At 41.7% G+C, this 16,121-nt stretch overlaps 2 pseudogenes across 1 annotated transcript; one reads left to right on the forward strand and one right to left on the reverse strand.

Annotated features, from left to right (window-relative positions):
* Positions 1-244: 244 nt before the first annotated feature.
* Positions 245-3,745, reverse strand: LOC147428245 (uncharacterized; annotated as a pseudogene). Its single transcript, XR_015185976.1, has 3 exons — positions 3,708-3,745; positions 2,958-3,289; positions 245-2,897 (listed from the first exon to the last, which is right to left on the reverse strand). The product of XR_015185976.1 is annotated as an uncharacterized LOC147428245 (transcript).
* A 7,739-nt stretch (positions 3,746-11,484) lies between these two features.
* Positions 11,485-12,306, forward strand: LOC147428246 (uncharacterized; annotated as a pseudogene).
* Positions 12,307-16,121: the final 3,815 nt, after the last annotated feature.

The raw sequence follows: 16,121 nt of genomic DNA on the forward strand, positions 1-16,121 counted from the left end.
CAAGAGATGGCTTAATTACAAATAGGAGCCCACATGAGCCTAAATGTGGCTAGCTTGATTACAAAAGGATTATTACAAAAATAAGCTTTTTTGACTGAAAATTTTCCAATGTCCAACTCTTCCCTAGAATTTTCCCATTACATCCTTGCCTCTTGAACATCCCATTCCCGTGTTTTTGCTCCCAAAATATTATCCTTTGACAAAAAGCTTAGCATAAACATCTTTCATTCTTGATGCTGCAAATATGTCCGTCACAATAGGAAAACATTACAATAGAGCCACAGTTTTCCACCTCATGCACGGGACAACATAAACATCGCACCATCACCTTGGTTAGTGTTCTTTCACATGATAAGACAACACACATAATTACAACTTAACAACAAATTGACGAGGGACAAAAGAAACCATAGTTTGCCACCTCATGCATGGGACTCAACATAAACATCGCACCATCACCTTGGTTAGTGTTCTTTCACATTATAAGACAACACACATAATTACAACTTAACAACAAATTGACAAGGGACAAAAGAAACCAATAAAAATACCCTTGTCAAGACTCAACTTTTGTATCAAAGCTCAGGTCATGATGTATGTAGACAACATTACATCCAAATCACCCTTGAACTTTATACACAAGTTACAACCATGAGATGAAGCCAGTTTTGAAGGGTTAGAATGGCTCTATGGTCATGCCTTTAAGCTGAAGAAGAATGGACATAGAGCCATGCTCTTGGGGTAGTTGCAGCTTGAAAGACCCATGCTCTAATAGCGTTGAGAAAACACAAGGGATACCCTTAGATTAGGGTTCACTCCAAATACATAATAAATTTGCATATTCCCCTAAGCAATTATTATTACAAAAAAAAACACCAAAAAAACTAGTCATGTTTCACATATTTCCCTAAGAAAAAAGAGAATTTTAACTTGGATTAATCACGGAAAAATCTTGAAGCAACTTTATTTTATAGCTAAGGCAAGGGAAGCCCCCATTTTAAATGTAAAAGTATACTTTGATAAATGGAGCCTTACAAGTGCCTTTTCCCAAGGCCGAGCGTCTTTTAGGTGTGGCCTTTCATGGGGGAAAGGTACCTCATAGGTACCTTTGCATGTGCATTCACCCTAGAGGTATAGGTACCTTGCAGGTGGATTTCCCTCAACACTAAAGGGCACGAAAATTTAATGAGGCCAAGCGGTGGGATCAACGGTGGGGGCCGTGCGCTCGAAACTCAAGGAGGTTTAAGGGCTCAAAAAAATGGACGTCAAGTGCTGCACACGGGATTTGGACCGGGGTGGGGGGCACGCAAGGCTTGTCGCCTATCCAAGACTCCCGTGCACGCAATGTTGACAATGATGGGAAACATATGGATGATAAGTAAACGCAGACACACTCCCTGCTTGTCCTACTTTGGGTCATCCTGCGGATGCGCACGTCCCGATCTGCGTGTCCTAGTTCCCTTGTCGTAGATCCCACCGCTTGGGCTTAAGTTAATTGCCCGTGCCCTTTGGTGCTTTTCCCCACCAAAATACGCTAGGACAACTCTTAAAAAATGCCATAACTTTCACATGGTTTGTCCTCCAGCCACCATGTGTCATGGTCTTGTTGCAAAAGCTTTCCTGCTCCCACTTGTGGATGCCATGGCAGCTCTGTATTCATAAAAGGAGGATACCTTGCGACACCAACTTTCCCGGCCCAATCAAAGTCGACGAATTTGATGTCGAAGCCGCCCCCATCGTCTCTTTTGATCATGACATTGGGTGGCCTCATATCGCCATGTGCTACTTGGCAGCCGTCAAAATCGGGATGGACAAAGCTCGTTTCAATGCTGTAGTTATTGCTGCTTGCAGTTCGTGCTTTGCAACCTCATCCATAGCTTTGAGCAAAGACAAAGAAGGGTTCCAATCTGTAAGATACTGCATCTCCACCTACAGCCAGCCCCCTGCGATTGGCTTACAATCATACAAAAGGGGGGCCCAGCCTGCTTCTGCCCAGCTCCTATGGACTTCCTCTCCATATTGCCTGCAATATTTAAAGATCCTGCGTTCTCCATCGTCACGAGTGACAATGGAAGATCAATTTGTTGCCAATCCTGTCACTCCGCCTCCCCTGCAAAGGATAGGGAATATCCTTGGGGGTGATTGTGTTAACTGATGGATGTGCTTCTGTATAGTAGGAGTGCAAGGCAGTTAGTCCCTTCTTCAAAGCGCACATGGCCCTGCAGAGTGTAGCCATATCCGTCCGGTCATGCTCAGTGTAGAAGCAGTTCATGAAGGGAGTGAGAGGCTGCCATGCCACTTTCTCAAAAAAAACGAGACCTCCTATCCTGATGGTGGCGCCAATGACTTCAATCAAGAAGCATGGAAGCAGTTCTGTTTCAGCATGTAGCGAACCGACATGTAAGGCAAAAGATTGAAGCCCATGTGCCAATGTGCCTCCCTTTTGCAACTTCAGCTCCCCCAAGGCTGCCCAGTTGTGACCTGCTCTTACTGTTGCATCGGTCAGAAATTTTTTCTTCGTTTGACATGTGTAGTAATCATATCTAATACAACAGTATGACCAAGAAAAACTCCCATTTCCCGGTTAAAAGCAACCTGGAACTCTGCTTCATTATGAAACACCTGCGCCCTCCCTAACACATTGAAGCAAAGCTCTATGACAAAGTTGCACACAACATCATCAAGTGGGGCCCTCACATTGCGGAAATCATCAAGAAACTCCCCAAACAAGGGGTGGGCTAACGAGAGGGGAAGAGGCGGCTGTGCAACAGCAGGGAAGCAACACTCATATAAAGGCTCGTCAGCCCGCATCTGAACCTTGTACAGTCCCTCTTTCTACACAGTCAAAGGGGGCCCCTCAGAAAGGACCCTGTCAATGTAGGTCGGAGCAGAGAGATCTGCATGCAGCAGAGTTAGACATACGCATTAAAAGATATTGAAGCCAAGCAATTTGTTACCTTGTATTAGAGTTTTGATCTCCTTGATCAGGGAGCGGATGGTCCCCACTTCATCAAGCCCTTCTGCCATGCGCTCAAGTTCTTGTTTTTGAGATTCAATCTCCTCTCGTTCCCTACGGAGGATCTTTTGACGCTCCACACTTTCTGCTTTTCCTATATTTACTGTAAGAGTAACCACAGCGGAACGTAGATCGTCTATCTGCTCGTCAAGCTGGTCACGTCTGGCAAGTTTACGCTGCAGTAGCAAGAGCTGCTCCTGTGCATCTGCCACTTGCACGGCCTTCTGTGCCTCTGCATCCCGCTGCGCCCAAGTTCCGCGACGTGGATCCCATCTATATAGTCACGTGTGTGTGTGTGTGTATGTGTGTGTGTGTGTGTGTGTGTGTGTGAACTACTAAAGCTCTCTCTCTCTCTCTCTCTCTTTTTATGTGTGCAAAAAACTGGGCTTTTAACCCTTCATATTACTCAAAAGCCAAAATGGCAAGAAAATACATGTGAGAGGGGGAGCTAAAACCCCCATATGATATACAATGTGTGCAAGAGTTGAGTATAGTGTCATAACAAAGATGATACAATAGGGAGGTAGCAAAAGGAAGAGAACCGGCCAGGAAGCCCTGTATCCTGTACGAGCATCCACTGCAACCATCCGAGTCACCAACCCAAAAGAAATCTTGCTGCAACAATATGGTCATACGGATCCTCTGAGCCATCATACTTTTTGACTAAATTTTGCAATGTAGATGGTCTTACTCTCCTAGTGTACGCGTCCTCATGTCTTCGAGGTCCATCTCGACCCCTTGGTCTAGGCTCTTCTACTCTAGGATCCCTTGGTCTAGGCGGTGCTCTAGGAGGTCCTCTAGGCAATATAGGATTTGTCGGTCTTCTACGATCTCTAGGGATTATAGGGGGTGCTCTATAGTTTCGTTCAGCCACTAGTGGGGCTTCTGTTGGAAAAGTTGGTCCCCTAGCTGTTGTTCTTTTGGAGGGAGCTAGGTGTGCCCTTCCCATTGATCTCGTTATCGACTCTACTGTTTCCTCATGATATGTTGGGTCTTCCGGCCTAGCCGTGTCAGTTGGAGTCAAGTTGGCAAAGAGAGGTTTGCCTTTCTAGGTCAACTCCCTAAGCTCAAGCCAATCTGGAGTCCTAAAGTCGTTTCCCCATTTATCACACTCGACTCGTAAACCCGTCTAGCCTTTTTAGTGTTTTTGTTGATTTTTCATGTATTTTTGTATCGTTTTTCATAGAATAGTATTGTTTCATGTTTGTTAGTAGTAGGGTAAGTAGGACACCGACCGAACAGGCATTTGGGCATCATTTGCACAAGATAGACAAAGATAGCACTTTTCTCGCCATTTTAGTAGATTGTGCTTTTGGATGACTTGTTTGTTAAAGAATATGATGTTAAAGAATATGTCCATTGTGCTATGGGTGGCCGGACACTGACTATACTATGTTGTAAATATACTTTGGATAATAGTTCAAAGAGAAGAAGAGAAGAGCAGCACGTTGAATGGCTATTGCTCTGCAGGGTAACGATTGTGTGTGTGTGTGTGTCTCGATGTGTGTTGGTGTGTGTGCGTAGTCTTCTTTCCTACCTTCTCCATCACCTGCGCACTCTACAAAGTGGTATCAGAGCTCAGTTTAAGGAGCTACAGTCAATACACAAATTTCCGCAGCTCTTTGGTCATAACCCTCTCACCCGAACTCGGAATACAGTGATCCAGGAGTCTATCTTTATGTTTTTGGGCATTTCGGACGCATTGGTATACTCAGATTTGCCAAAATCTATAGTTTTCTGCAGCAAACAGCCAGCTCACACAAGCATAGGAGATTTCTAGTTTTGCACTCGGGAGTAGATTTACAGGTTACAGGTGAATAATTCAGCATTTACACGGGTTTTGGAGAGCGACATAGAGCTTTTGGATCATGATATTGTGTTATCGAAGATTATGTTTGGTTGTTGTGGGTCCGTTATGGATAGCCGCCTATGTAAGAAAGGTTGTGGGAAGAAGTTGAGGCGGTTATATTGTCAGATTGAGTACTTTGTGGTTATGTACGGATATGCGGTTAATGTATTTTGGAAAACTGCAGCCTTTGTGAGGGTCGAGTGAGGTTTTTTGAAGCCTTTCCTTGGGAGCTTTGGTACCTTGTCAAGGTGGATTAGGTACTGGAGTGAACCCCCGACTAGCCCCGTGAAAGACCTCATATGTCATTTACGACTATGGGAAGAAGGTGGATGTATGGATATGTGGTACAGGACAGCGTATGGATTGCATTTGCATACAGGTCCATGTGGACATTGTTTTAGAGTATTTATGCATAGTATTGAGTCAGCAGTCTGTGGCAAAGTGAGTCAATGGATTTTTCCTTGGCAGTGAGAGATTTTCTGTCAGTGTTTATGAGCACTTTGGTTGAGATTGTCACTTGAGATATTATCCAAATACAAACGAAACTCTGCCGAAATTTTGTCAAAATCCTTTGGAAGAAATTGAGAGAGTAAAGATGGCAGAAAGTTCAACTCAAGTCACACAGATTGTTGGAGAGAAGCTGACCAGAGAGAACTACAACATATGGTCTTACAGCATGGAGAACTTTATCATGGGCAAAGGTTTATGGGATTACATTACAGGTGAACAAGAGTGTCCTGAGGTTGGTTTGGAACCAAACAGAGAGAATGTTGAAGCACATAAAACATGGCAAGCAAGAGTAGAAGTTTACAAGAAGTGGATCGAGAATTCAAGGAAAGTGATGCATTGGATTTCACTATACATTAGTGACTTCTTTATACCACATGTGAAGAAGGCTCAATCTCCAAAGGAAGCATGGGAGATACTAGCAAGAATGAACAGCTCCAATACAGAACCACGAAAAGTTCACTTGAAGCAAAGGTTACATTGTGTATGGCGAGGAAATAGATCCATATCAGATTATGTGACAGAGATAAAGCAAATACAAGAAGATCTTGCGAGTATTAATGTTGAAGTTCCAGATGATGACTTAGTTTCAGTGACATTGAATGGTTTGGGACCGGAATACAAGTCATTGGATACATCTATATCTCTTCGAGGACACATGCCCGATTTTGAAGAGTTAGTAAACCTTTGTTTGCAAGAAGAGGTGAAGTTAGGCAAGTCAGGTCCTTCTACATCAAATAAAAATTCCAGAGATCAGGTTTTTTACTCTAGAGGTCGTGGAAACAATAGAGGTGGAAAAGGAAACTATGGTCGTGGAAGCAATGCTGGAAGAGGTCAATGGCAGAACCAACAAAGTCAAAGTTACAATGATTACAGCCAAAGAGGCAGGGGGAGAGCCCGACCTCGTGGACGTGGAGGTGGACGATTTGTACATCCTCAAAGAGATGGATATTGTAACAGATGTGGCATTTATGGTCACTTTGAAAGAGTATGTTACACAAGGCTAAATCAAAATCATGATCGTGGTGGAAGAGGCCGAGGTTATGGCAGACATGGAGGAAACTTTGTTGGATACAATCCTCATTATCAAAATATATATGACAATAGATCGAGTGGACGTTTATTTCCTATGGAGCATGTTGTTGGGAGCATGGTGGAGCCACATCATACAGATGATTGGTATTTAGATAGTGGTGCCACAAATCATATGACATATGATGGTGAATGGTTTGACAGAAAAGAGAAATTAGAAGAGGATGAGTTTGTCGCTACAGGTGATGATACTATGCATCGGATTACACATGTTGGTTCAGTTCCATTGCTAGAAAAAGACGGGACATACAATACATTGGGAGATGTTCTATATGTGCCTTCAATCACAAAGAATTTAGCATCAGTTGGACAGATGACAGATCAAGGGTTGCAAGTCCGTTTTAATCGTTATGGTTGCTTCATAGAGGAGTTTCACAAAGGCAGACCGGGCAAGATATTGGCACGTGGAAGAAAGAAAGGTCGTTTGTTCTCATTGGAAGCTGGAGATCCATGTTCACATAGCTGTATGTATGCAAACAAATCAGCCACTCAAGATAATTGGGCAGAGTTATGGCATAAGAGGATTGGTCATGTCAATTTTAGAAGATTAAAGCATATGCAATCAAATCAAATTGTGCGTGGATTACCAAAGTTTGGCAGATTGAATTTTGATAATGTTTGTGAAGCTTGTCAATTTGGAAAGCAATCTCGTTTACCATTTTCAAAGAGGGGGAGAATTAGCCAAAGTCCTTTGGAATTGTTCATTCAGATATTTGGGGACCTTGTGATCATACTACGCCAAATGATTGCCGATATTTTATCACATTCACGGATGATTACAGCAGAATGATATGGGTTTACTTTAATCAGAGGCATTTGAGGTATTCTTGGAGTTCAAAGTTATGGTTGAGAAAGAGAATGGTTGTCAAATTAAATGCCTACGTACCGATGGAGGGGGAGAGTACATGTCACACAGTTTTGATGATTACTTACGTTAACAAGGCATAAGAAGACAAATTACTTGCAGATACACACCACAACAAAATGGAGTTGCTGAGAGAAAGAATAGAGTCATAGCAGAGATTGCAAGAGCCATGATGAATGAGATGAATATGCCATTAATATATTGGGTTGAAGCAGTTCATACAGCAGTACACATTATGAATCGAACACCAACAGTTGCCATTCATGAAATTTCACCTTATGAGAGACTTTATGGGATCAAGCCAACAGTTTCCTACATGAAAGTTTTTGGATGTGTTTGCTATGTTCATGTGCCAAATGAAGCAAGAAAGAAGATGGAGTCAAAGGCAGTGAAGTGTATATTCTTGGGCTACCCAGTTGAAAAGAAAAGTTACAAGTGCTATGATCCTACGACAAAACAAGTTTATGTCAAAAGAGATGTCAGATTTTGTGAGCATGAACCATGGTATAAACCAAAGCCAGTGATGATAGAATATGAGTATGAAGAGCAAGAGAATGTGCGTCATGTTGTTGATAAGCCAGGACCATCAACAAGAACTATTTCAGGACCACATATGGCAGAGGAGAGTACAGGAAGTGTCAACCCATGGAGTGGTTGTTTGCGAGATAAGAAGGGAGACGAGAAAGGCAAGAAGAAAGTGGTTGAAGAGAGTTCTGGAGATGAAAGCTTCGATGAAGAGCATGGTTTACCACATTTGAGGACACCTGGCAGTAAGCATATTGAGAAATATGTACCCCCATATGCAAGAGTTGAAGAGAAGAGTGCACCACAGTTGAGAAGATCAGAGAGGGTACGTTATCCACTTGATAGATTGACATACAATGGTTACATGCATACACATTATGCATACATGGTTTCACGTGTGCAACATAAAGAGCCTACATGTTTTCAAGAGGCAATTGGAAAATCAGAATGAGAGTCAGCTATGGATGATGAGATGGATGCTCTTGTGAAGAATGACACTTGGGATTTGATTCGCTTGCCAAGTGGAAAGAAAGCAATTGGTTCAAAATGGGTATACAAAGTCAAGTGCAAGTCAGACGGTAGTGTGGAAAGATACAAAGCAAGGCTTGTTGCTAAAGGTTATGCACAAACAAAAGGTCTTGATTATGATGAGACATTTAGTCCAGTTGCAAAGATGACAACAGTCAGATTGGTGATAGCAATGGCAAGTATGTTCGGTTGGAAGTTACGGCAAATGGATGTTGATAATGCATTCTTGAATAGTGACTTGGAAGAAGAAGTTTATATGATACAGCCAAAGGGTTATCAACATCCAGAGTTTCCATATTATGTGTGTAAGTTGAAGAAAGCATTGTATGGTTTGAAGCAAGCATCTAGAGCTTGGTGTGAAAATATAACCAGATTTTTGAAGAAGATTGGATTTAAACAGTCTACTGTTGATCACTCATTGTTTTTGAAGCATGTTGATGGAGAGATCATCGTTATTGTTATCTATGCTGATGACTTGATTCTTAACGGAAGTCATGATGAGCAAATTTTGCATGTCAAGAAGAGTTTGTTGAGAAAATTCAACATGAAGGACCTTGGTGAGTTGAGATATTTCTTGGGAATTGAAATTGTCAACACTTTATCAGGAATTTGGATGATACAAAGACAATACGCGTTGGATATACTTGAGAAGTATGGAATGACAACGTGCAAACCGGTTGATACACCTCTTGATCAAAATGTGAAGTTGATTGATGATGGAAATTACATTTAGGATGTCACTATGTACTGCAAGATGGTTGGAAGCCTTATTTACTTGACAATAACAAGGCCAGATTTGAGTTATGCAGTGGGTGTTGTGAGTCAATTCATGCAAAAGCCATGTAAAAGTCATCTTGATGCAGTGAGACGGATTATAAGATCTGTGAAAGCCACTGTCAGCTATGGAATGTTTTATGAAAAGAATGGGAAGCCTTGTCTTTATGGTTACACAGATGCAGATTGGGTAGGAGATTTTATGGATAGAAGATCTACAAGTGGTTATGCATTTTCCATTGGCAATGGTATGATAATTTGGAGTAGCAAGAAGCAATCAACTGTAGCATTATCAAGTACAGAAGCTGAATATCGTGGAGCAGCTTTGGCAGCATGTGAAGAGTCATGGTTGAGAGTACTTATGGTAGACTTTGGTTTTGACTATCTTGACAGTGTCATTATATATTGTGACAATATTAGCAGCATCATGTTGGCAAAGAATCCACTCTACCATGCTCGCACTAAACACATTGAAGTACATTATCACTTCATTAGAGAAAATTTTTTGGCAGGTGAGATTGATTTGGTGTATGTGAAGACAAATGATCAAGTTGCGGATATATTCACAAAAGCTCTTGGAAAGGAGAAGTTTTGCTACTTTCGTGAAGCATTGGGAATCCATCATATGCAAGCTCACTCTGAGCTTGAGGGGGAGTGTTAAAGAATATGATGTTAAAGAATATGTCCATTGTGCTATGGGCGGCCGGATACTGACTATACTATGTTGTAAATATACTTTGGATAATAGTTCAAAGAGAAGAAGAGTAGAGCAGCACGTTGAATGGCTGCTGCTGCAGGGTAACGATTGTGTGTGTGTGTGTCTCGATGTGTGTTGGTGTGTGTGCGTAGTCTTCTTTCCTACCTTCTCCATCACCTGCGCACTCTACATTGTTGTGATTTATTTTCAATTCTGACTTGATAGGGGCAGTGTATAGACATCATAGATACCTCACAAATCATTAGCTTCCAAAAATCAAGTTTGTCACAGAGTGGATGAAATTCGTGTATTTCATCATCTTTGACTTGCACATACAATTTTTCAGATCTGACTTGATAGGGTTGTTGCATGCACCTTGTCTTGTATGCCAACCAAATTTGAGGCCATTTGGATTCTGTTTGCATCATGCTTGAATCATTCTATTGATTCTAGCTTTGAAAAGAGCTAGATTGTGCTAAATTTGCATGTTTTTGAGTCCAATCAAGGAACCCTTGTGCACAAGTAGTGTTGATGCACATCACAACACAACCATAAGGTCAGTTTTAGCAATTTGCCAAAAATCTGCAGTAGATGAAATTTGCAAACTTCATCATCTAGAGACTGAAAGTAGCTGTGAGAAGTCTGAGATGGTACACTTGTTCCATGCACTTTGAAATGCTTCCATCAAAATTCCAATTTGAAAATTTCAAATTTTTAGCACTTGAAATGAGAGGAAAGGTGTAAAAAGCAAACGAATTTCATGCTTTTCTTCAATTTTGGACCATTTTAAGAGCTTTTTGCAAATTTGGGAAAGCAAGGATTACTCTACACACAGAGGGCTCGAGGGCTGGCAGATCATCAACACATCTCAGAAAGTATGAAATTTGTGAATTTCATCATCTAGAGATAGGAAAGTGGTTTCATAGATTTGACATGTAGGCATTGTTAGGCTTGCTCTAAAATGATCCCATATGCTTTTAAAACTAAAAAAATCATTTTCTGAGCTCAAGATAATGCCAATTGAAGCAAAAGTGACCTTTCGATGAAATTCGCGAATTTCATCATCTAGAGCTAGGAAAGTAATTTTGTAGATCTGAGATGGTAGGATTGTTCTATCCACTTGAAATGCTCCCATATGCTTTCAAAATTTTAAAAAACATTCTTTGAGTTCAAGATCAAGCAAAAGGTCATCACAGGAAAAAACGAATTTCATTAGCCATGAAATTTGCGAATTTCATCCTTGACTTGAAAGTGGAGATTTTTGGCTTTTGAGACTACCCTCTAGGTTAAGCACCCTTGTGAGATTAGAAGTACAAAGAGAAGACCCTTGAGCCTGTGGTAAAGGGTTACGTCAGTTTCCAATAGAGAGTTCAATATGTGAAAATCAAATTTTGTCCGAGATTTTGATGTTGGGTATCAAAATACTCACAACGATGCGAAACTTGCACTCGACAAATTTGGCGCTAATTTTTGAAAAATTCTCCAGACCTAGCAATTCTACCTAGAAAAAGTACACTATTTTTTCATCCAATATTGTTTAGATACCTTCGAAATGGGTTCTGAAGAAGTTTGAGCGCAGCAAAAAAAAAAAAACCCTTCAAGATTTACTAGTACAAGAGTGTCAGGACCCCATGAACCTCAGTGTAAGAGCTTATCATGTATTGGGAATTCCCATCGGAGGGTCAAAAAAGAGCAAAACGAGGTCACAGTCTCATGAGAGTGAACAAGTCCTGGAGGTAGCCTACGAGATCGAGTTGGATACAAGCATGGACACTATGTTGTTCGACCCCTCAAGGTCTCACGGCTTTGAGTTAGACTATAATGTTAGAATCACCTATTGCATGGAGAACACGTATGGTGCTAAGATCTATATGGATTTTATGCATCACTTTGTGGTCAAGATCTAGGATCACCATTCTGATTTTGATCCAGCACCATGGATGAACTACTAAGGCGATCGCTACATGGGTAGAGATGGAGTCGCTTATCTATTCATAGATAACCCTGATGTAGTGGATGAGTTGGGAGGTATAGTACCACAAGAATTGCACTACATGGACGAAGTACCACCCATGCCAATCCAACCAAAACTTAGTCTGATAAACTCCGTGTCGACTCAAAGAGTTCCCATAGATGACATCACAAGAGCCTTGTACAAGAGGGAAAACTCAGATACAACATACTTTTACGTAAAAAAGAATCCATTGAGCTACAACTTGTCTGATGAAAAAGCGCTATACATTTTTGTCCAAGAGACTATCCATACATTTGTGATCTTCATGGACAAATATGGTCACGAATGGGATCTCTTGTTAGCAGATGAACTAAGGGACTTCACCTATTGGGAAGGTCTGTCACTCGATATGAAGCAAGCACTTCAGAAGTCAGGACTAGAAGAGTGTCTTTCAAGGAAGGACAAGAAGAGCCAAGCATACCCATTGTTGGTTCAGTGAACACGTATGCCATTAGTGGTCATCCGGCAAGTAGAGTGCCAACAGGATCACTACCATCATCATCACATCATACGCTGGAAGTATCTACAGGGGTTAGGCTTGGTAGATCATTAGGAGACCCATCGCGCAACAAAACAAGACCATCAGATTTTAAGAAATGGGTCAAGAAGTTTAATGGTTTGGGGAATCCGTTTGATCACTTGGCTTCATGTAAACAAGTGGCTAGAGCTGAAGAAGTCTTTGATCTTCACATATTGGTTGAAGGGTTTGGATTGACATATTGGTTTGGAAAGTCCTAGTTTCAAACTTTAGATCTGCGTGCTTTCAAAGATTTCAACGCTTTGGAAAACGACTTCGTAGGAGCCTTTACAAAGACAGGGATTAAGCATAGCATAAGTATGTTGGTCTATGACTTCAAACAAGAAGACAATGAATCTAAGAGATTGTGCCAATCGGCTACGTCAATACATCTCCAGATTCTAGTGGAAGAGACGCCTAGCCAAGGAAAGCTAGTGTCTATCTTTTTAAAAGGCTTGCTTAACAAATTCTTGCATGCCGACTTGTATGACAAGAAACATAGAACTTTAAACAAATGCATTCATGATGCCATAGGTTTGGTTGACAACTCTGGCCGATATGGCCAAGATATTCCCATCACAGAGTCGATAGATGCATCAAGTTCAAAGAACCTGGACGAGATTGAAAGGAGTCACACAACTGATGCAGAGGTGATTACAGAAATGGTCACACAAAGAATGAAGAAAATCTTCAGACCACCGCAAAATCCTTTAGATCCACGAGCAAACCAATGGTGCGACTTTGAAGCAAAAGTGGAAAAGCCACGAAACATGAGAGTGCTACTACCACATTAGGTAGATGAGAAAACGAGGAATGATACAACGTGTGGGTGATGCTCAACTGCAGTACCAAAACGCTAGAAACCAAAACAAGAGCAATGAATGGGCAGATAGGGTGCAACCATGCTTAGGTAATCAACCACCTTTGCCAGGACCTGCAACTATGAGATACGTGCAACTGAGAGAGGTAGTGCCAGTCCATAACTACTATAAGCTAACAAGCAAGATGAACCCAGGGACTACACAATCTCTTGCAAATATGGTTAGTAGCTCAACGATAATTCCAGAAGGCTCCTACCAAATGGACCTTAATACCTTATGATTTATTGCTAACGGTGGAGTTGGGAAACCCATAACTGGATCAAGGCCACTCCCACCAAGAGCAACGCCTCCGAGCCCATGCTATAAATGTGGAGATGATCATTGGGTCAAAGATTGTCCCTTCGAGAAAGAGGAGATTCAGCCGAGTAGCAAGAAGAAGCCAGATCTACCACCTTTGAGTAGATTTTGTGTTGACCGCGACACAAAACATTTGGTAGAGGATTTGTTAGGAAATATGATGTAGCTAAATAGATATTTGAGTAGATTACTTAATGGAGAGAGATAGATTTCACACACAAGAGATTATAGAGTATAGAGAGAGAGAGAGAGAGAGAGAGAGAGAGAGAGAGAGAGAGAGAGAGAGAGAGAGAGAGAGTACACACGATATACGTGGTTCACCCAATGTGGGCTACGTCCACGGGAAAGCAGCCACTCAATGGCTTTAGTACTTCAAAACAAGAAGTAGTTTACAAAGGGATTATACCCTCAATAGAGCTCCCACCTTGCTTCACTCTCACCACCTCACACCCACCTTGTTACATCAACTTCACACTATGAAATGTATGTATAAATGGCCTCCTTTTATAGGCCAAAAGGGCTGCCCTCTCTTATGAGAGGCAGCCATGTGTAGCCGCCCTTGTGTAGATAAGTCCAAATCGGACCCTCCAATCCGCCCATGTGTGGCCGCCCTTGAGAAGACAAGTCCGCTTTTGAATTCGGCCACCGGCCACCGGCCATTGACTTCCAACCACCGGCCACCGGCCACTGGCCAACCGGCCAACCGACCGATCATTTTCCGACCATTTTCAGGCCGCCGTCCGGCCATAATATTCCGGGGCAAAAGAATATTCTAGTGAAAATTTTGGTTTTCGACGAGTGATTTTATTTTTTAGCGAGTTATTTTTCTTCACACATGATGGCTTCTCCTCATAATGGGGGCCTTACAAATGTGCATTTTTACCACAGAAAATTACAAGGGGTAAATTAGGCTCTATACTTAACAATCTCCCACTTGGAAACTGATCTCCAAACCAAACCTGTGACTGCTTTCCATCCCGGCTTCTTATCCTTGAATGCCGATTGAAGATGAGCAAAAGCTCAACTTATCCTTGTTGACCACCTTTGTAAACATGTCTGCAGGATTTTCACTTGTATGCACCTTTCCTAGCTTTAGCCATCCCTCTTCCAAAAGAGTGCATATGAAGTGATATCTCACCTCAATGTGCTTTGTCCTTGAATGAAAGGCTGAGTTCCTCACAAGATGGATAGCGTTTTGGCTATCACTGTACAAAACACAATTGTCTTGTTTGAATCCAAGCTCCTCTAAGAATCTGTGAAGCCACAAAATTTCTTTGCTTGCCTCCATCATTGCTACATACTCTGCTTCCATGGTAGAAAGTGAGACCACTTTCTGCAGCTTTGAAGCCCAGCTTACTGCTGTGCCTCCAACCGTGAAGACAGCCCGTAGTGCTCCTTCGAGTATCTTTGTCACCTGCCATATCTGCATCAGCATACCCTTGAAGAAAAATATCAGTTCCTCCAAAATACAAAGCAGTTGTTGTTGTCCCTTTTAGATACCTAAGTATCCACTTCACAGCTTGCCAATGCTCTTTACCTGGGTTGCCCATGAACCTACTCACAACTCCCACTGCATGTGCAATGTCTGGCCTTGTCCAGATAATAGCATACATTAGAGAACCTACCGTTGTAGCATATGGAACTTTAGACATATAGGCTATCTCCTCTTGTGTCTTTGGACACATATCCTTGGTTAGTTTAAAGTGACCAGCCAAAGGTGTAGAAACTGGTTTTGCATTTTGCATTGCAAACCTTTCTAGTACCTTCTTGATGTAATCTTCTTGAGATAGCTTTATTGTCTTCTTTGTCCTGTCCCTTGATATTTTCATACCAAGTATCCTCTTTGCAACACCTAAATCTTTCATTGAAAAAGATTTAAACAACTCCTCTTTTAGGTCTTTGATGTCCTGCATGTTAGCACTTGCAATGAATATGTCATCAACATACAACATTAGGATGATGAACTTCCTATCTCCCAAATTCTTCATGTAGACGCAGTGTTCCGAGTTGCATCTTGTGAATCCATGACCCAACATCCATCGATCAAACTTCAAGTACCATTGTCTTGATGCTTGCTTTAAACCATACAAGCTCTTCTTTAATCTGCAAACCATTTTCTCCTTACCTTTTGCTTCATACCCCTTTGGTTGGAGCATGTAGATTTCCTCCTCTAAGTCACCGTGAGGGAATGCCGTATTCACATCCATTTGCTCGAGATTTAAATCATGAGCAGTCACAAGGCTTAATACAAGCCTAATTGAGTTCATTTTTACAACAGAAGAAAATATTTCATTGAAGTCAATACCTTTCTTTTGAGAAAACCCTTTTACCACAAGCCTAGACTTGTACCTTTTCTTCCCACCTTCTTCTTCCTTTAGCTTGTACACCCATTTGTTTTGATGTGCCCGCTTACCTTTAGGCAACTCAACCAACTCCCATGTTTGGTTGCAATGTAGTGAGTCCATCTCCACTTGCATGCTTTTCGTCCATTCTTCTTTGGATTCGTGTTGCATAACTTCTTCGTATGATTTCGGATCTCCAGAATCTGAGATCAAGAGA

This window comes from Adiantum capillus-veneris, chromosome 23 (assembly GCF_014529385.1).
Source record: "Adiantum capillus-veneris isolate H3 chromosome 23, ASM1452938v2, whole genome shotgun sequence".
In the NCBI taxonomy this organism is placed as follows: domain Eukaryota; kingdom Viridiplantae; phylum Streptophyta; class Polypodiopsida; order Polypodiales; family Pteridaceae; genus Adiantum; species Adiantum capillus-veneris.